Here is a 22,184-nt window from a genome sequence, read left to right as displayed (position 1 = left end):
AAGCAAAGGCTGGGGTGTTTCATATAGTCAAATAGCAGTCACCTTAAAGTATAAAGTTGTGACAATTTCCTATTTTATTTTTGCCTATGTTTCCCTCTACATTGAAAAGACCCTAACCTGTCTAATACTATTTTTTCCTGGAAGCATTTTTATTTGCCTGATCATGTTCTAAAAGATCTAAATTGTCTAACCCAGTGAACTGGTCCAATTTTGGGGTACTTATATAAAAGATTACCAAGTGATCTTAGAAAATAGCACAGTGCTTATGGACTACTATGTATTACAGGTGCATCTACCTAGCTAATTTGAGACTTAAAAATTTCTAGCCCAGTAGGATTTAGCAAGTTGGAAAAAATAACCTAACTGGGTAACATTTTATTCACTGAAATGTGACACTGTTTATATGTGCTAAATTTTAGTCTCAGTCTTTGGAAATACTGAGATATATTTCCTTTTACATTTATAAACATCTAGCTGAGTGTTTATCTTTCTTAATTCTACATAGAGAAGCTATGAAGATTTAACCTGGAAATCATATAGATGTTGTGTATTAATAGTCTTGCTTCTATAAGTATTTTTATAAATATGTAGATACAGTACTAAAATATTCAGCATAACATGTTGTAACTGACATGTCTTCATGTCCTTTAATTAGATGCTAAATTGTTCTTATTCAGTTAAAATTCCTTTCTATAAAAAATAAGAATATTCTTTGCTTTCTTTAAACATTAATTTACAGTCAATGGTAATTTATGAAATAGCTATTATCTATCAACATTTGTGAATATGATAAAGGATAGAAACATTTAAAATGAACTACATAAGTGAGGCTTTGTATCCAGACTTTTCAAGTAGACGCAGAGAGAGAGAGAGAGAGAGAGAGAGAGAGCGCTAAACAAATAATTACCAGCTGTGTGTTGCATTCTAACAGGTTCCATGGAAATTATTGAGGAATGAATCACCTTACCTGGAGTGAGGACCAGAGCTCTACTACTGAGAAAGATCTGGACCACTGTGAAGATCAATTTTCTGAAGTGTTTTAACCTCATCATGTGGATTTTAAACAGGGAAGCAGTGTAATCAGACTTCCTGTTTTATAATTGCAGATAAATGATAGATCATAAAAGAATGAGGGAGAAAAAGGGAGATACAACAGAAATCAAAAAAAGATAGGACCGCCAAAACTCATTGTAAATGAGATAAGGAAAAGATGATAGAGGAAGAGGTAAAAAGTAATGAAGAATTCTGAGTTCTCTGAGATGCCAAGCAAAGCAAGAGAAGTGAAGGGAGATGATTAACTTGGGGACATACCTTATTTTTGAGTAAGCTCTGTGGTCTTTGGGAAAGCTCTCAAACATGGTATGAAGAGCCTAATATAAATTAGGAACAGGGTGAAAATGAAATAAAAATGTAGGTTTAGTGAACCAGGGGTTCTAATTTTCCATTTGTCCTTGAATGCCATTATGTAAAAGTAACTATGTTGGACCCTGGAGATAACTCAGTGGATCAGATTTAAATTCAAACCCATGAACCACAAGCTCCCTGGAGAGAGCCACCAGCACTGCCTGGACTGTGCTGATGGTTCCCAGCACCTTAACTCTGCATCCTTGCAATTTAGCATTGAATACCTGGTCCAGCTGGTCCAATATTGTTAGGTGTGACTCCCTGACCACCCCTCCACTTGGCAGTCCCCTCCACAAAGTAATTATCTTTAGAGGTGTTAAATTATTTTCCTCAAGAGTTTTTTGTCTTTTTGCAGGAAGTGAAACCAATCGTTTCACATACTCACACACAGAACCCAACATAGTGTCAGGAAGATTTTGAACAGCCCTCATCCCAACTGAAGAGTACCTGAAGTCCCTTCTATTTATTCCAAAGAGTAATGATTTCTTTCCCTTTCAATTGAATTCAATTCACCCGAATTTGCTGAGTGTCTACTTGTCATCAGTTCTGGTGGTAAAGGCATGAGAAAGAGAAGAAAACAAGAAGTCAGAAGGACAGGTTAAAATTATTTTGAATTAACTGCTACTGTGATAGGTGCTATATATAAGATTCAATTAAAGTCATAATGTCTGCCCTCAAGGATATTAAAAGCTGACTTGATGAGGCAGTAAGAGAGAGAACATAAATTATGTTTATATTTAAAATATTTTACATACAAAATTTAATTTTCTTTGAAGCAAATAAAAAAGCAACTTAAATTTAACAGCTATTAAAGGCATAATCAATGTAGAAGTATAATATTGTTGTATAGTGTAGAAATTATGCATATATAAGCACATAGAATAGATCACATCAGTAACCATTGCTTCTCCTTCCATTTTTCGCACCCTCAAAACTTAGATTAGAAATCTAAACAGCTGCTTAATCAGAACTGAGAAGTCATTTGAAACCAAGAAGTTGTTTCCTGTTTTCTTGGGGAAAATGGTTTCTTCCCTCCAAAGTTTAGTGGCTCTGACAGAAGTAGCTTTTTCTGTCTAATCACCAAGTCTCTGTGAGGCCCTTCTCCAGATTCCACAGTCTGCACAAAAGGGTCAGGTGCATTCCCAACTTCCGGCCCATTGACTAGTCCACTGGACTCTCCTTTCTATTTAGGCCTCACTTGCTTTCCCCTAAATAGATTTCAACTGCAGCCAAAATAAGGCCACTCGTAAAACTGAACTCAGCTCCTGGGAGTTAATTCAGTGACAACTTCTGCAAAGCACCTTTGCATCAGCAAAGGAAACCATTTAATTCTTCCACTGCTTGGTGGAAGATTTGCAAATTTGGGTCATTGTTATCAAGTAAGAAGTTCCTGGCTCACCCATAGCTTCAGCAGTCTATCAAGCACTCCTGTCTATAACTGTGGCAAGTTCCTACCCCTCACCCCCAACCCCCCAAAGAAAGAGAGTAGTATCATAATCTAGATAACAGTAAATCTGTGTTTATTTGTTTTGCGTGGATGAAAACGCCTTAGGTATTCTCAGCCTAATGGCTTGACTTGGGTTGGTAAACACTGGGGAAGTGTGTGTGTGTGTGGAATCAATATGCCTATAAAGGCATGAAATACAATTTAAAGAAGGTCAGTAGGTAGAATAATTCTAAAGGGGAAATCCTTCCTTCAAAGGTGTAACAACGTTTAGTCACAAATTCTTTTGAAATAACAGAATCCATAGATACCCCTCTAGGAAATGAGTTTATGTAAACGAGAACATTCTGCTTCATGCTGCTGGAGTTGCAGAGAATACCAGATGTTCACACAATCTCAAGGCTCTCTAGCGTGACTCGGTGACTATTTCATAAACCCCGATATTTGCAGGATCCTGCACCTATGCTGCTTCCTTTTCCCACTCTGAATAAAGAAATGTGATACGTTACATTTCACTGTGCCTATTTTATTTCTAAAATGTTGCTGCCTTTATTTAAATGCCACAATTCATCTTATAATGGTATTTAAGGGATTTTTGTGGCACTGTGCCAGATTTATATTATTAGAACCTAGGCGTTTGCAAATGAACCTCTTTCAATTAGTGTTTCAGGAAGCAATTAAACTGTCTGAAGTGTATTAATGAATACACTGGAATTGGGAAGCCAATCCTCCTAATACCCCCATTATTAATGCACCATCTGCTTTGCTGCCTTCGGAACATCCAGGATCTCTAACCTCAGGTCCACAGAACCCAGTCATTGATTCCAAAAGGTCACAGAAGCATACGTTTGTAATCAAGATTAATATTCTATACAGTATGCGAATACAAACCTGGGGATTAAGTACATATATTTTTCTTGGGAGTTTTTACAGGTGCAGATGAGGAAATGTGCAATTTTGTTATTGTGTTGTATTGTATGGACAGAGCGATAGCACAGTGGGTAGGGCATATGCCTTGCACGAGCCCGACCCGGGTTCAATTCCTCCAGCCCTCTCAGAGAGCCCGGCAAGCTGCTGAGAGTATCCCGGCCCCATGGCAGAGCCTGGCAAGCTCCCCATTGTGTATCTGATATGCCAAAAACAGTAACAACAAGTCTCACAATGGAGATATTACTCGTGTCTGCTCACGCAAAATGATGACCAACCAGATGACAGTGCTACAGTGCAGTGCTATTGTATTGTATGTCACAATACTAACAGCTCTCTGATGATAATCCTAGATCTGATTTTCAGGCTAACACCCTGAATGTTGTCTGTTCTCTCTGTTATGTTTTAGGTCACTGGAACTCAAATAAGGTTTTCTTTTTCCAAGAATAAGGGATAGTATTGGTACTTTTGATACAACTGATACTATTTAGATTTTTCTACCATGAAGAGACCTAGGTGTTGGGACACTGACTTCAGCCTCTAGCCCAAAATCTACTGAGCTGCCACTATAGAATGGGGTTTTGGAGGAGCCTGGATTTCCCTGGCATATTTCCATGTTGACTTTTTGACCAAGAAAAATCCAGGGCTTCAGGATACAGAGTTGTGGGAGAGTGTGAGTTGGGGGAAGGAAAATATGGTAGTCAGCACCACATGCTTGAAAGTCATCAGATCCCTGAGACCAGTAAGCACGTTGCCTTTGGAGATTTGCTGCATCTCAGGAAGTTGAAAGGGAAGAAAGGCATGAAAGGTATATCCTCTCCATTCTACTTGGATAAAAGTTTGTTGCAGATATAATTAGTTAAGAGGAAGCAGGTCACATCAGTATGGTGAATCCCTAATGATATAAAGAGGAAACTTAAGACACAGAGGCAGAGGGAAGGTCATCCGTAGAAAAAGGCAGAGAGAAGCAGGGAGAAAAAGTACCGTGGGGAGGATGCTTGCCTTGCTGACCTGGGTTAAATTCTTGACACCCCATGTAGTCCTCTGAGCCTGCAGAGCCTGGAGCAACCACTAAGCCAGATGTGGCAGCCTAAAAAATCAAAAACCAAACAACAAACCATAAAGGCTGAAATTCAGAGTAAAGGGGTGGGCAACTTATGGAGAGACGAAGCAAGGCTCAAGGAAGAAAGGCATTGGGCAGATCCTCCCTAACTCCTGCAGAGGGAGCAGGACCTCTGTTCCCTTGAAAACATCAAATCACCTGTTAGTTATTCTAGAGCACTAGAAAACGCATAGCACTCTTGTGCTCATGCATGTTCTTCTTTCCTTTCTGCCTCTGCCAGTTTGGCCCCTTCTCTCTCCTGGCCCACTCATTCTCTGCAGCAGCCAGCACACAAAAGCAGTTTCAGAAACTGGTTTGTCACTTTGCCAAGTGATTCCCTGGTTATTTTTGTCCTGTCTATCATCCATTAATCTAATTATGGTTCCCTGGTTCCTCTGCTCTTTGGCTCTGTCCTATTCGAAGGGGATTACTGACCATTGACTCTCCACCCCACTTCTGTGTTTCCACATTTGCTCCTTTAGCTGTTGGATACCCTACAGCCCAGGGATAGAGATTCTTCCCTCCAGTTTCATTCTTTCTTGAAATAATGAGTCTTCTCTCACCTCAGCAACAAAACTGGGAATTTTGCTTTGAACATATGAAAGTCATTTGAAGATTTTTGATAAACATGGCATAGAAGGGTCCTAGACTAGGATCCAAGGGAGCTTTCATTGAATACCGGCCTTATCACCAACCAGATGCGTCATTTGGAGTAAGACATGGTTTGCCATCATTGCAAGAATATGAATACTGCATGTGGGACTTGGAGAAAGCAATTTATGACTCTGAATAACAGAAATATACAAATTGAGGACGTTGGTAGTACCACAACAACCTCATTTTAGCCTTATTATTCATTTTAGCCTTATTATTATTTTATCATTTTAGCCTTATTATTATTTTCTGGATTATTATTATTTTCTGGGCTGGAGCGATAGCACAGCGGGTAGGGCGTTCGCCTTACAAGCGGCCAACATGGCCGACCCGAGTTCGATTCCTCCGCCCCTCTCGGAGAGCCCGGCAAGCTACCGAGAGTATTGGATATGCCAGACACAGTAACAACAAAGTCTCCAATGGAGACGTTACTGGGCCCGCTCGAGCAAATCGACGATCAACGGGAGGGCCTTTACCTTTACCTTTACCTTTATTATTTTCTAAGAAAGACAGTGGTGAATTCCTACATAAAAAATTTCTTATACCTGTTTGGACTTTAAAAAGGAACTTTTAGACAATAATCCTGAATTATTACAAGACTCTACATCAAGAAATATAATAAAGTTTGTCCTGGACACATTAAGGGGAAAGCAGTAGGGTAGAGAAGAAAGATAAAAAAATATTTTCTGAAATAGTCATTTATTGGATGGACTTTTCATGGACATATTCTCCAGGATGGCTTTTGGAAATGGTGCCTATCAAGATGGCTAAGTAAAAAGTAAGCATCATTTCCATGTCTTTTTAGCAAGTGTGTTTCTATAATACCTACTTCAATTATGTACTGAAGATAAATTAGAGATAAATAAGAACTTAAAGATCTAAAATCGAGAGAGTAAAGGTCCCAGTTTTGGAAACATTATGAATTGATTTTATGGACAATCTTACACATGTCAATAAGTCATTTACTAGAATATCAGATATCTAATTAATCACATAACTAATTAATTATAGTTTTATCTCATCTGTAGCAAAGTTGTGATAATATACATATACATATTCGATATGCCAAACACAGTAACAAGTCTCACAATGTTACTGGGTCCGCTTGAGCAAATCGATGAACAACGGGAGGACAGTGACAGTGACAGTGACAGTTATACATATATATATTTAAATAGGCCAGTTCCAGGAAAAGGCAGAGAAAGAGCAAGAAAAAGAAATCACTTCTTTAATTTCAATGAAACCGGTTCTCTAGACACAGGGTTAGAAATTCCCACTGGTGTAACTGAAGAGCATAGTATAACAATTCAGTCATTGTCTCTGGGAGGCCTTGGGAAAAGTACACATTACTGCTCTGGGGTTATATCCTAATAGCTTCTCATTAACAGACTTGAAGGGATTAATGTTCTTGGTAATCTGGCTGGCAACTTGTACTACTTATCCATTTCCCAATTCAATACTATTCTCAATTATTTTCTATCCTTTAAATAACTATTGAAATTTTGCTTAATCCAGGAAGTATTTTCCATATAACGAATATATATATAATATCATATATATATATGTATATATATATATATATATATAATATCCTGCCATGTTAAGTAACCAGTGCTTCTTTGCTATGACATTTTACCACTAAAGGTACACATTCTAAGAAACTCCTTAGCCTTAGAGACTATTACTACTATGGACTGAATTATGTCTCTCCAAAATCCTCATTTTAGCATCCCAACAAATAGTATCATAGTAAAAGCACTTGCTTTGCATGCAGAGATCCTGGTCTGATCTTCAATACCATATATAATCCTGAGCTCCACCAGCTGTGATGGCTCAGCATAGGTGTAAGCCTGGAGCACTTCTGGGTGTGGTTCCCAAGCAAACAAACAACAAAAACAAATAATACAAACAAACAAACAAAAACACCTCATATCAAGCCCCATATCTCAGAGGGATGGTATTTGCATATGACTTATGTATGGTAATTAAATTTGGATATGGGCAATGGGGTTGGAATCTTCATGACAGCATTTATGTTCCTTGTAAGCACTGTCCTCCCGTTGTTCATCGCTTTGCTCGAGCAGGCACCAGTAACGTCTCTATTGTGAGACTTGTTGTTACTGCTTTTGGAATATCAAATATGCCACGAGGAGCTTGTCAGGCTCTGCTGTGAGGGCAGGATACTCTCAGTAGCTTGCCGGGCTCTCAGAGATGGGGGGTGGGGGGGGTAGGGAATTGAACCTGGGTTGGCTTTGTGCAAGGCAAATGTCCTACTGCTGTGCTATCGCTCCAGCCCATGTTCTTATAAGAGGACATTATCAGTAAGCTCACTCTCTCTGCCTTGCAGTGAGGACACAGCCAGAAGGTGACTTTCTGCAAGAGAGGGAAAGACCCTTCATCATAATTCTATTACATAGGCAGGCTGATCTGAGATTTCCAGCCTCCAGAATTATGAGCATTAAATACCACTAATTGTTTGTTGACAGGTTGTTTAAACAAACCTGTCTATGGAACTTATCCTGACACACCAGTGAATGCAAGTCACTCATTTCCATAGTCTCTATGAATATTTCATATACAATAATGCCCTTTGGGGTAATGTTTTATGACCTCAGATATTCTTGACCTCACCTATCTTTAGAAGCATTTTGCTAAAGCTGGAGAGGGACATATTTGTCATGTGTTTTTTTTTCCTTTTTGTATCACACCCAGCAATGCTCAGAGGTCACTCCTGGCTCTGCACTCAGAAATTACTCCTGGTGGTGCTTGGGGGACCATATGGGAAGATCAGAATAGAACCCGGGTTGGCCGCACGCAAGGCAAATGCCCTATCCGCTGTGCTATTGCTCCAGCCCCATATGTGTTCTTTTAAATGGTTTCAAATACATTGGTTTTATTGGTTATATTATATCTGATATATTTCATAAGAGAGGCAGGAATTTGTAGAGGGCCGGTTTATTTACATAGATGCTGATTAGAAAAATGGAAAATCAGTAATGTTGGCTAGTAATCAGATACTTAGTTTATCTGACATCAATCAGTCCAGAACTAAATAGCTACAGAGGTCTACCAGATTGGCTTTTATAGGCACGAGCTCAGAATTGATATTTGCGACAGAAAATGGTTTTCTAATCCAGCTTTGGAACTTCCCAGTTGTCTGAGTCAAATATGTGCTTAATCCTCCTAAGTTTCAGTCTCTTTATCTCCAAAGTAAAAATAACCAAGTCTACTTTATGAAAGAGCTATTAAAATTAAGTATATGGTTTATAGTACAAACTGTCTGGTAAATACTATCAAAATATTATAAAATAATAAACACCAAAAAGTCATGGACAAGATACATAGACCAGTATCTTGAAAGTATTAAATTTACTAAAAGAATCTAGGATTCTCTTCAGTACAATGCAGGTCACAGAAAACAAATATAATTCTATGATATGGCTTGATTAGTTTAGTTAGATCTGCAAGCATTTCACCCCTATTTCCTAGACATCTTTAGCCACACCCACAGCTTTGATTATCTTTTATATGCCTAAGCTTCCCGGGGTAAGCTTCCCAATGGACAACCATTCCAGAGCAAATTCTAGCCTGTATATTTGACCTGCACTTACTTATGTGACTAAGAATTATTTGAAACTCAAAAGTGTCAAGACCAAACCCATGATATCTCCTATCCAATATTGCTATATCTGAATAACTTCAGTGAATCACATCACCTTCCAGGCAGTGTGCATTCCAGAAGCCTTAAAACCATCCTTGGCATCTTTCTCTCCATCCTCATGCTATCAGAGTCTTACTTCTTGGATTATTCCCACCATTCTCCCTTTCCACTACTATTCCCCTATCTGAAACTGCCAGCATTTGTTTCCTTGACTGCTGAAATAATTTAATAGTACTTTAGTAAATAATTTACTAATCATCACAAATTCTTCCCGAAACCAATTATTGCTGTTGTTGAAACTTTTCTGAGTGCCCAGAATGAAATTTACAAAACAAGCAGTGAATGAACACAATAACCCTTCTTTCCTAAAAACCTTCAATAATTTCCTCTTTTGGGTAAAGATAACAATTCTTTGCAAGGTCTATAATACACAAACAGCCTGAGCTCAGCCATGTCTCACAGCACGTAAGACTCACCGTCCAAATCACTTTGTTTCTGCTGCTTTTCATAACAAAGTCTTATTAATGAATGTGGTATTTCCCCTTGGTAAGAATATTTTCCCTACTCTTTTCCAAATTCATGATTATCCATTCATTTTACTCAGAAATTACTTGTTAGGAAAAGAAAAACAACAATAAATTTTTGATATAACCTATACTTATTCTCAGAAAAAAATTATAATAGTTTTTTTTAAAACTTATACTAGCTGCAATAACAATGTTTGTTGTTCACCAGGTTATAAAATTTGGGAGACAAGGTACATGGTGGTTTTTCTTGCCAGTATGCCATGGTTGCTTTTTGAATTCTTGACAGATAGGAAGCCATAATAATTTGTTGAGAAATTAATAAATGAATAAATAACAAATGTTACAGCCAGTTCATCATTAAGTGTGAAAGAATTTGACAAAGCAGACAAAGACAGGGGTGGAGAGTGAGAAAGATTTCCTGCAGAGGCAATGATCAGAGGAAAGAATAACAAAAAGACTGGGACAGGAAGTAGAATTTAGATTGCTAAAGAGGCAAGTTTGGGAAGGCTGTGTTCTAAGTATTTTAACTAACAGGAATAAAGTCTTGAGGTTTGGGATAAGCATTTCCTAGAAAGGAGTGAAAATATTCCTTATTTTCTAATGGAGAGTGAGTGTTACAGAGCCAGAGAGAGAGAGAACAGGATCTCCATTTCCAAGTCTAGATGGATACACATCATTTGTCTTTATTTCCACGTATGATTGGTGTTACAAATGGGTAGTTTAAATTAAAGCAAAAAATGAAAGTTTCCTGGTTGGATAGCAATGAGCAAAAGTTCTTTTCTTGGGCGAAGGACTGTCGTCTGTTTATTTGGGTTGATGTGGGCTTTTGTTTCAGTCTATGGAGACAAATGCTTCTGTCGGTCCTCTAGTTACATTATTAACTACACTGGCATTTTATTTCTAAGTCAAGGGATAATCTGAGGCCAAACAAAGAGGAAGCACAGAGAAGAGGCCTTGCCACAGGCTGCTGACTGCCTGACATTTTAGAATGAAGAATCATTGCCACAGAAATATTCTGAGCACTTCCTCTCCACAGAACCAGGGAACTGCATAGAGAAACTCAGAGGCAAGTTTATTCAATCTGATATCTCACCACAGGTAGGAGTAAATATATTTCAAGCATTGAAAAATAATTAAATATCATTCTTCTCTTGGTCATTGACCAATAATCCCCTGAAACACCTACTAACATTAAAACAGCATCCTAATGTTCAAATGAACTAAATTACATAATATGAAAGATAGTATGGGTTGGAAAGGAGAAAATGTGATGGTGGAATAGTCATGGCAAAATATACAGATATTTTAAGTTGGAGAGATAGTACTGCAAGTAGGACACTTGCACAGAACTGACTGGAAATCTATCCCCAGCACCTGATATAGTACCCGAAGCCACCTGGCATGATCCCTGATTGCAGAACCAGGAGTAAGTGTTTAGCACAGCCAGGTGTAACCCATCAAAAAATATGTATGTGGTCAAGATCCCAAGTTGTTGAGAAAAATTACACAGTCAACTGAGAATGGAAGTGAAGGATGATTATGACCATTATGAGAATAATGACTGTAAGAACCTGCTAGATCAAAAGCAGAGAGATGGGGGAACTGGCTGACCACAGTTTTGGTGTCTTTGGGAGACAGTTCTCTCTGTCAAATTACCTATGAACTTCATGTCTGATTCTGAAAAGAATGTATTATGAGTTCAATCAGCAGGATTGCTTGGGTCCTAAGTGTTATTGTAAATATCTATGCCTATGCCCCACAGTATGACAGGATTCAATATTTTTATTGTCTATTCAATATTGTTATTGATGGCTGAGATAAAGAAATTGATACTATGCTCATCAAATGTGCAGAATATACTAAGTTAGGCAGATTTGCTAATGCCTCCACAAGACAGAAAAAAATTCAAACTGATTTTGGCAAGATGCTGCAATTCCATAGAGGACCACAATGGAACAGTTAAAGGATACAAAGACTCCAATCTGTCCACAAGCTAAGTAGAAATATTCCAGACACAGTTAAAAATGTCTCTTTTTCTTATTTCCAGACCACCCATAAAGTTCTAGATAAGACCATCAAGACGTGGGTTGCAGGTATTGGATTGCCTGTAAAACTCTCCAGTGAGCAGTCAAGGGTGAGAACCGTTAATTAATAAAGCATTAATTTTAGTTTTTATCTCAGAATAACCCAGAATAACCTATATCCCAGTCTGTGGTAGAACCTTAGCACATTTTCTTCAGTAAGGAACAGAGTAGACACTTTACTTTGACTGGATGATAAGTACCTCTCACATTTGAATGTACATATATATATATATGTATATGACAAACTAAAGGTGGGAATGCAACAGGACTGAGCTGGTTTGAGATTCAGCCTTTCAAATAAACTCCCATGGGATACATTTACTTCCATCCATGGACTATATAACAATTTGGAGCAACACATTTGTATGAACACACATGTATGAACCAACAAACATAGGCTATAATCAACATTAATACCCAATTATCAGTATTCATGGTTGTAAGTAATCGAAGTTAGAAAAGTTTTCTCTTCATCCTCTAAAAGTAATGATGGAAGACCCAATCCAAAGTGGATTAGGAGATATCTATGAAGGCTAACTTTGTTTGACAACTGACTGGATCACAGGTTATCCAGATAATTAACTCAACATGATCTTGAGGTGTTTGTGAAAGTTTTTTCAGATAAGATTAGTATATAAATAGATATATTGAGAAAAGCAGTTATCTCTTCTTAATATACCCACATTGAAAAGAGCACGATTGAGAACATATAAGAATGATGAACATGCATCATTCATCTGTCAAGAGTCTGAATAGAACAAAACAGAGAAAAAAGGGAGAATATGATTCTTTTCTGCCTCGCTGAGCTAGGCCATCAGTCTTGTCCTGCCTTGGCACTGAAATTTTCACCATGGATCCCTAATTTACAGGCATTTAGGCTCAGACTGAACTACATTTTTTGATCTTCTGGGTCTCAAACTTGAGTGTGGGCATAATCAGATCCTGGGATCTCTTCTCTCAGCTTCCATAAGAGAATGGATTAATTCCTTATACACTATACACAGCTTGTTTTGTTTATCCAGAGAACCCAAATACCATGTCCCATAAGACTTAGTTATTTCTTAAACTATAATTGCATGTTAATAACTTTAAAATGAAGAGTCTACCTCCCCCACCCCCCCACACACACACATACACACACACTCTTATGGCAAGCTCCCAACCACTGACCAGTACTCCTGGACTCTGTTTTCCCTGGCTTGGCTATTAGTCTCATACTATTTTTTTCAATATATAGGATAGTTAGTTTATATAGGATAATCAGTATAGAGAAATGACCATAGTATGACAGTATGACAATAGTGTTGGAAATGATCGCTTTGGACAGAACTGAGTGATGAACATAGATAATGGGATTATGGGATATACCTGATAACCTTTCAGTATCTGTATTGCAAACCATAAGACCCAAAGAGAGAGAGAGAGAGAGAGAGAGAGAGAGAGAGAGAGAGAGGGAGGGAGGAATGGTGCCTGCTATAGAGACAGGTGAGGAAGGTGAAGAGAAAAACTAGGGACATTGAGGATGGAAAATGTACACTGGTGAAGGGATGGGTATTGGAACATTCTATGACTGAAACCCAATCCTAAACAACTTTGTAACTGTTTATCTCATTGTAGTTCAATTTAATTAATTAATTAATTAATCAAAATGAAGAGTCTACATCAGGCCTCTTTTCAGGGATACAAGATTCTCTGTTTTAACAAATTTCCAGATGATGCCAATATTTTAGTTTCAGAAAGACAATTTTTTAATAAAATGGATCTGCAGGACATTCAATTGAGTTCCATCATGAGTTTTGAAGCCGGAAGCCGGCTTTATGACACCTTATTATCTCATTCCTACTTTGGACAAACTGGCAGGCTACCGAATGTAACCTGCCCACATGGCAGAGTCTGGCAAACTCCCCGTGGCGTACCCAATATGCCAAATACCAGTAACAATGATGGGTCTCATTCTCCTAAAGAGCCTTGAATATAGCACTTTCTTAAAAATCTCAGGGGTAGGATGAAGGAGACGTTACTGGGGCCTGCTCAAGGCAATCGACAAATAACAGGATGGTCGTGATTCGTGATTCATGATGAGTTTTGAAATTGAGTCCCTAGTCCAGTTTTTCAGTTAACATGGTTAAGTTTAAAAATTCTGACTTGATATACACTTTAGGTGATAACTCACAAACACATAATCACCTGTGGCCATAACATTGCAAGAAGTCAACACTGTAATAGACCTAAATTACAAAAAAAAAAAAAAAAAAAAGGCAACCAGTCTTTCCCTGAGTCATAGAAATACTCAACCTTTCCTTTAAAATAATTTTATGGGGGTAACTTCAAATGGACTGGAGTGATAGCACAGCAGGTAGGGCATTTGCCTTGCACATGGCCTACCTGGGTTCGATTCCTCTGTCCCTCTCGGAGAGCCCAGAAAGCTACCGAGAGTATCCCACCCCCATGGCAGAGCCTGGCAAGCTCCCCGTGGCGTATTCAATATGCCAACAACAGTAACAAGTCTCGCAATGGAGATGTTACTGGTGCTCACTTGAGCAAATCTGTAAAACAACAGGAGGACCGTTCTACCGTGCTACCTTCAAGCAGTGCTTATGGAATCCAGGGACCACTCCCAGTGATCTTTAACTAACCAAACCAGATGATTTGGTGCTTTGACTTGGTAATATGCTGCTTCTAAGGCTGGCAGTACTGTGCTTGAGGAGAGAGAAGCTCCCAAAACAATATTCTTGAGCGCTCAAGATGGGTCATGTGGTACCGGGAATCAACTCATATCTGTGAGCTTGCAAGGAATATGTCCCTCACCACTGAGCTCTTTTCTAGATCTCTAAAATTACTCATTCCTAAAACTGTTTAGGATCTGTCATTTTTATGCTCTCTACTATAAAATCTTATGGAAATTACATACCTCCATCTTAAAAATATCCTTGATCACAGAGAAAGTGAAATCTTGAGAATGTTCTAGTGAAAAGATAAGGACGTGCTTTCACTATTCAACATAGAACTATTTGACATTGTTATTATTTTCATTGTCATTTATTATTATTTTTAAGGGAGTGTTAGCATTAACATATGTTTTTCCTTAAACACCAATAGGAAGAAATAAGGATAAGGTCATTTTACCACAAACATTCTTCCCCTTTCCTTTCCCTTTCATTATTATTTACTTTTGTTGTTTTAATTGTAATTTAGTTACATGGCTATAACAGTGATAATATATCACTGTCCTCCTGTTGTTCATCGATTTGCTCGAGCAGGCCCAGTAATGTCTCCATCGTGAGACTCGTTGTTACTGTGTTTGGCATATCGAATATGTCACGGGAAGCTTGCCAGGCTTTGCCGTGCGGGCAAGATACTCTCGATAGCTTGCCAGGCTCTCTGAGAGGGGTGGGGGAATCGAACCCGGCTAGGCCGGACTGGCTGTGCGCAAATGCCCTACCACTGTGCTAATGCTCCAGCCTGACATCAGTGATAGAAAGGATAAAATTATGAGGTAATTGTGGAAATACATATCCCATAACTTGCACCAAAAGAATCATACAAGAGGGAGGGACTGAATAGAGAGCTTCAGGGGTTGAGCACTTTTAAGTTTTATATTCAAAAGGCCTGGTTCAATCCCCAGAACATGGTCCCTAGAGAACTGCTAAGAGCAACCCCTGAGCAATGAGCAGAGTACTAGACTCTGAGCACCACTAGGGGAGGCCCCTAAACCAAAACCCCCCCAGATAAGGAATTTTATAAGAATATTCACAGCATTATTATTAATAGCCCCATGTAAGAGACAATCCAAACATAGAAGAGCAGAATAGATAAATAAATCATGCACACAAAGTAATGAGAATAATTAAATGACCGATAGACAACAGTACAGATGAATCTTAAAATATTGAGTGGAAGATGGCACAAATACATACTTACGTGATCCCATTTTTATGAGAACCAAACAAAGACAAACTAATCTATGGTGTGATAAAGTGTTCTTTGGGCTGGAGTGGTAGTACAGCAGGGAGGGAATTTGCCTTGCATGCGGCCAACCCAGGTTCAATTCCCAGCATCCTATACAGTCCCCCGAGCACCACCAGGAGTAATTCCTGAGTGCAAAGCCAGGAGTAACCCCCGTGCATTGCTGGGTATGACCCAAAAAGAAAAAAAAAAGTGTTCTGAGCACCAGGGACCTTTGGTAATGTTTTACTTCTTGGGGGGGGGGGGAGATTTAGGGCCATGTCCACATCTGACTATTCTCAGGGCTGATTCATGTCTCTGTGCTGGGGTAGGAGGCAGAACATGTGGATGCCTGGGATCGAACTGGGATCAGTTGTGTGCAAGACCAGCACCTTACTCTCAATATTTTCTCTCAGCCCATACTTTATAATTATCTGAATGCTGGTTATACACAGTTATGCTTACTTTGTAAAAACTCATCAAATCACACACTTAGAGTGCCTTATTCTGGTTATATTTCAGTTAAAATATTAGCAATAATGGGGCCACAGCAATAGTACATACAGCAAGTAGGGCATTTGCCTTGCACGCGGCAGACCTGGGTTCGATCCCCAGCATCCCATACGATCCCCTGAACACTGCCAGGAGTAAATTCCTGAGTGCAGAGCCAGGAGTAACCACTGAACATCCCCAAATGTGATCCAAAAAGCAAAGAAAGGAAGAAAGAAAGAAAGAAAGAAAGAAAGAAAGAAAGAAAGAAAGAAAGAAGAAAGAAATAAATTAGTGACTAGTACAATATTTTAAGTGTGCAGCCAGAAATACCCATTTGACTCCATGTTCTCAATCTCAGTAAGAGTCCTTTTCTCTACTCTCTCAATACTTAATAATCTCCCCAAATATTTTACTTATTCCCCAACTTCCAAAGTTACTTTTCAGTCTTCTCCAGTCTAGCTTAACCCAACTACTCTGCTCAGTCTCTCCTTTTCATGTTCACTTGTGACCCATAAACAAAGAGAGAATAGCTAATTTGGATGGCATTGATATTCAAAGTTAATGCACTACACCATCACCAATGTGCTCAAGGCCTTCTGTGGACTTTCCCTTTATAACTTCTACCACAAGATTTAAAACTTGATCTCCCTAACTTAAAATGAATTGAGCTGTGAACTTGGGAGGCCTTTCTTTGGTCTTCTTAAAACTAAGGTGTATCCTCTGAAGAGAAGGGGTATTTATCAGAGCTGCTTGAAGAATGTCACAAAAGGTAATGGATATCTATGTACTTCAGAAAACAAAGGCACTTTGTGGACAGCAGGCATGAGCCGGGGGAGCGTGGGCGATTAAAACCTCATGGGAAGGGGGGCGTTCCGGTCCGTCCTTCACGCCCTACCGAGGTCACCAGTTGCCCCCCACGAGCGGCTCTCCAGCACGGCCACAGCCCCAGAAGCACAAGGACTTAATGCAGAACCCAGCAGCTTGGAGCTGAAAAGTGAAAGGACTATGCGTTAATCCAGGCCATCATGTCTGCCCGGAGGGGAAAGGGTGTTGGTCCCTTCCGCCCTCCTCCCTCTGGAAAGAAAGGTGGCGGCCACAGGGGAGCCTTGTGGACAGCAGGTATGAGCCAGGGAGTGGGGGCGACTAAAACCTTATGGGAAGGGGGACGTTCCGGTCCGTCCTTCACGCCCTACCGAGGTCACCAGTTGCCCCCCATGAGCGGCTCTCCGGCACGGCCACAGCCCCAGAAGCACAAGGACTTAATGCAGAACCCAGCAGCTTGGAGCAGAAAAGTGAAAGGACTTTGCGTTAATCCAGGCCATCAAGTCTGCCAGAGGGGAAAGGGTGTTGCCCCATTCGCCCTCTCTTCTCTGGAAAGAAGGATGGCGGCCGCATGGGAGCCGTGTGGACAGCAGGTATGAGCCGGGGGTGTGGGGGCGACTAAAACCTCATGGGAAGGGGGGCGTTCCGGTCCGTCCTTCACGCCCTACCGAGGTCACCAGTTGCCCCCCGCGAGCGGCTCTCCAGCACGGCCACAGCCCCAGAAGCACAGGGACTTAATGCAGAACCCGGCAGTTTGGAGCAGAAAAGTGAAAGGACTATGCGTTAATCCAGGCCATCATGTCTGTCCGGAGGGGAAAGGGTGTTGCCCCAGTCGCCTTCTCCTCTCTGGAAAGAAAGATGGCGGCCGCATGGGAGCCTTGTGGACAGCAGTTATGAGCCGGGGGAGTGGGGGCGACTAAAACCTCATGGGAAGGGGGGCGTTTCGGTCCGCCCTTCACGCCCTACCGAGGCCACCATTTGCCCCCCACTAGCGGCTCTCCAGCATGGCCACAACTCCAGAGCACAGAAACCAATTTCTTAACTATCTGACTTTCAGTATAAATACTTCCAGGGTCAATAAGTAAAATAGCAGAAATCCAAAACCAACATTTAATTCTTGAACCCAGCTGTAGAAAGCAAATCACGCCACAATGCTTTTTCAGCATGTCTGATTTGGGAGGGGGGGTAAACTCTAAATAATAGTGGTGAATCTTTTATTGAAACAATGAATCTAATCAAAGCAGATAGAGTGTTAACTAGAATTCATCTGCCCCACAGGGACTGGGAGGGGTGGGGGTGGGGTTTTATTGGGGTTCTTCAGGGTAAAAAAAAGTATTGGTAAAGGGAAATGTGTTTGATATTTGCATGACTAAGACCTAAACCTGAAAGCTTTGTAACCTTTCCCACGGTGATTCAATAAATTAAAAAAAAAATTAAAAAAAAAAAAAGAATTGTACATATGACCAGGTATGATTTATTCCTGGGGTGAGAGATAATTAGACATAGGCAAGCAAGCTATGTGATAGACCATATCAATAAAATAAAATAAAAAAGCCACATCAAAAAAAAAAAAAGAAAACAAAGGCACTGAGCACAGTGCAAATGAACTTGGAAACATATTTTATAAACCTGGGTCTTTCATTAGTGATGTACCAATCATTCAGGAGACCCAAAAAATAAATATTGTAATATTGTATCATAATACTATCACCAATATTTCATAATATAAGCACCTATACACTCTCTCAGGGAATCACTTAATTACAGCTGCATAATTATACTGAAAAATAGTCACTATCGCCCTTAGAGGTGGTTATCATTATGAATGAAATTCTTTAACTATTAGGCTAAAACATTCATGGAGAGCCAGAGAGATATTACAGGGGATAGAGCCCTTGCCTTGCACACAGTCAATCTAGTTTATATCCCAGAACCCCATGGGCCCCTACCCAAGCCACCAAGAGTTATTTCTCAGTGCTGTGCCAGGAATAACCCTGAGCACTGCTGGGTATAGCCCCCAAGTCAAAAAACAAGACATCCATGGAGAGGGCAGAGAGCTTAATGGGCTGAGCACATGCTTTACATATAGGAGGCTTTGACTTAATCTCTGGCATCATACAGTGTCCTAAACACTACTAGGAACAACCCCTGAGAATTGAGATAGGAGTAGCCTTTAAGCATCCATTTTATGGTGCAGACCTGATGGTTCAGTGCTCATACTGGTCATGTGGTTCTGTTCATACACAGATCTGGTTCTAGGGACACTGGATCTATTCCTAGCAGTACCCAGGGTGCCATTTGGTGCCAGTGATCAAATATAACCCCTCTCCCTTTAAGCTAATTTCTCAGCCAGAGTAAGACTTCTTGATAACACCTGCTAAGGATGAATAATGAACAAGGGATCCATAACACCAGCATCAATGTTTGTTTGTAACTCAACAAAAGTAAAGTCAAAAGAGAATCCTGATCTAAGTCCAGGGAGCTAATGCTACACTCTAGGATTCAGAGGACACTAGCTGGCCCTACTGTTATCATTCTTAGTCACTGGAGAATAATACGCTAAGATGCCTCAATTTAGAAGAGGATTATTAATCACACTGCTTAGTGAGTCTTTGTAACATGTATTGAGTTCAGTAACTCAGATTTGTGGTGACAACCCTAAACTAAAGCAGAAAGTATCAAAGTTGGGTCAATAGCATTGATTTCTCCCTTTTTAACATTGTCTTAATGATCACAAAAAAAGGCTGTTCTCTTTTGATTTTTTTGTGGTGGCTGTTACATTCCAGTTGGTGCTTCATGTTGACCACAGAATAATTTATTTAATGGGCAAGACTCTGGAAGTATTGCTAATAAATACAAGGGACCATGTGTTCATGGGCTGTCCATTTCCAAAGGGAATGGGGAGAGTGTGTGAGGAATAAAGGGTGCTCCTCCTTTCAGGTAAAATAGACTATTGATCTTGTCCTAAATCAAATCAATGTAATTTGTAATTTGATTTCAGAATGTTCTGGCAATGCCCTGTAGCTACTCAGGAAAGACAACAAAAGCCCCTTTGTTCTACTTTTGAAATGCAAGCTAGGGCGGAGACTCCAGGCCACCAGGTGCAGTAAGGTATACAGACCAAAAGCTTCAGCGGGGTTCTTCCCTTTTTAAATGCTTTCCATAAATTGAGAGATGGTAGGTTCTGAGAAATTCACACCAGCACTTGAGGTTCTTGTCATGGAGAAATCACTTGGAATTCTTCTTGTTCCCTGTCAAGCAGAAGCATGAGAGAATCCCAGCTTCACCTCATCTTCCCTCCCCTCAGCGACCTTCTTGTGTTTCTTGAAGAGAAGCTGGAACCCAAAGGGCCACTGCCTCACTGTTTACCAGCCACTTCATTAAGAAGCTCTCATTTTGCCCTAAATTAGAGAAAGCAAAACAGCATTTACAAGAGCAACTACCACAAAAGGTCAGTCTTGAGAGGTGATTGACGCATTCCTGCCAGGAGATGTCTCTGCTTCTGAGCCTGCTTGGTGATAAACACACTTTTCTGCTTTTAGACCTAGAGGGGGGGATCCCCTCCCATCACATCTCCCAGGATGTGGGGAGGCAAGCAAGCCTGTAGGCTGTGTGGCAGCTCTACAGCAGAGTCTCCGGGGCTCATACTGAAGTCACTTCCTGACGCTGCAGAGAACACTAGCTGGCCCTAGTGGTATCTTAAGCCTAGAGAATACACTAAGATGTCTCAATTTAGAAGAGGATTAATAACATGCAGGGTGCAACCATCAGCGGTCCATTAGGAAACATATAAATTGCTGTCACAGAGTGACTACCCTGGAGAGGATGACATGCTTAGTCCCCTCTCCAATGTGTCCTGCTAGTGGAAGGGACCCTAGGTGGGAGGTGGCAGAACAATGGAGCCACCAAGCAACCTTAGGCCATTTTCCAGATCTAAGGGGTTTATGTTCACGGAGGATCTACTTAAAGAAGAGACAGAGGAGAGCTCCTACTGCAGTTTTATTCTAGCCTGTGGAAAGCTCAAACCCTGCCAATTCCTTGGCAAGCTCAAACCTAGCAGAACTCACAAGTAGTAACTGCCTCGTGCCTCATGCCACACTCTCGCCTCTCTGCCAGGTTGCCTAGTACTTGAAAAAAGCAAAATATCCCCTGCAGGTCACACAGCAGGAAGCATGAGGAATCTGTTCAGCTGTGCCCCTGTTGTATTTTAATCTTTGTGATTCCAAGTGTCTGGGAATTTTTTCAGACTTGAGTTAGCCAGTTCAACAGCATCACAACTCTGGGAGAGCTAAAACAAAACAACAACAACAAAAAAAACATAAAACAAAACAAAAAACAAAAACCCTCAGCCAGCTAAACATCAGGCCATTGATATTTTCTACAGAAATTCTATGTCCAGAGGTGAAAAAGAGAACAGGGATAAAGATTTTACCAAAGTTTGGCCCAGATATTCATATCCTAAAAGTTAACTGTACAGATTAGTTAATGAAAAAATTCTTCCCATCCAACTTCTCATTGAGTCCCACAGGAAATAATATCTAGCCCAATCTCAATCCTTCAGTGAAGACTTACTAGTCACATGATAATTTTTAAGAATGAAAGTTATATTCTTTTCCCAACAGTTTAAATTCTTGGTTGCAAGCAATAGGAATGTTGGTTTTTTAGGTAAGTATGAGGTGATATAGAAACACGTAAGCAAAGCACCAGACTTAGAAAAGGTGCAGGAACCAGAGTCAGAGGTAAGTACATAACATATGAGTGGGCTCGGTGGGCAAGAGATGTCATGGATAAATAAGATGGTTCTGTGTCTAGATGACACTCCCTTTTTTCCACCATAATTGGCATGAGTTTGCAAGAGCCCCAGAGAATTTTCAGCTATGTTACTCAGCAAGGCTTGAGAAAAGACAGTGCTATAAGCTAACTCAACCAATCTGTAATTTAAAAAAAAAAATTCTGCTGACTACATAGGGTCATTCCTATGTAAATATCTAAATGCCTATCACCCAGTTTTGGCTAGTGGGAAAAGCTGTTTTCCCTCTTTTTAACCTTTATAACCTTAATAACCTATAACTTTTTTAACTTTATGGTCAGAAATAGGACTTTTTCAATAGTTAAATAACAA

Source organism: Sorex fumeus, unplaced genomic scaffold, assembly GCF_029834395.1.
Source record: "Sorex fumeus unplaced genomic scaffold, SorFum_2.1 ptg000006l, whole genome shotgun sequence".
Classification (NCBI taxonomy): Eukaryota; Metazoa; Chordata; class Mammalia; order Eulipotyphla; family Soricidae; genus Sorex; species Sorex fumeus.
Note: the sequence above shows the minus strand (reverse complement) of the source record.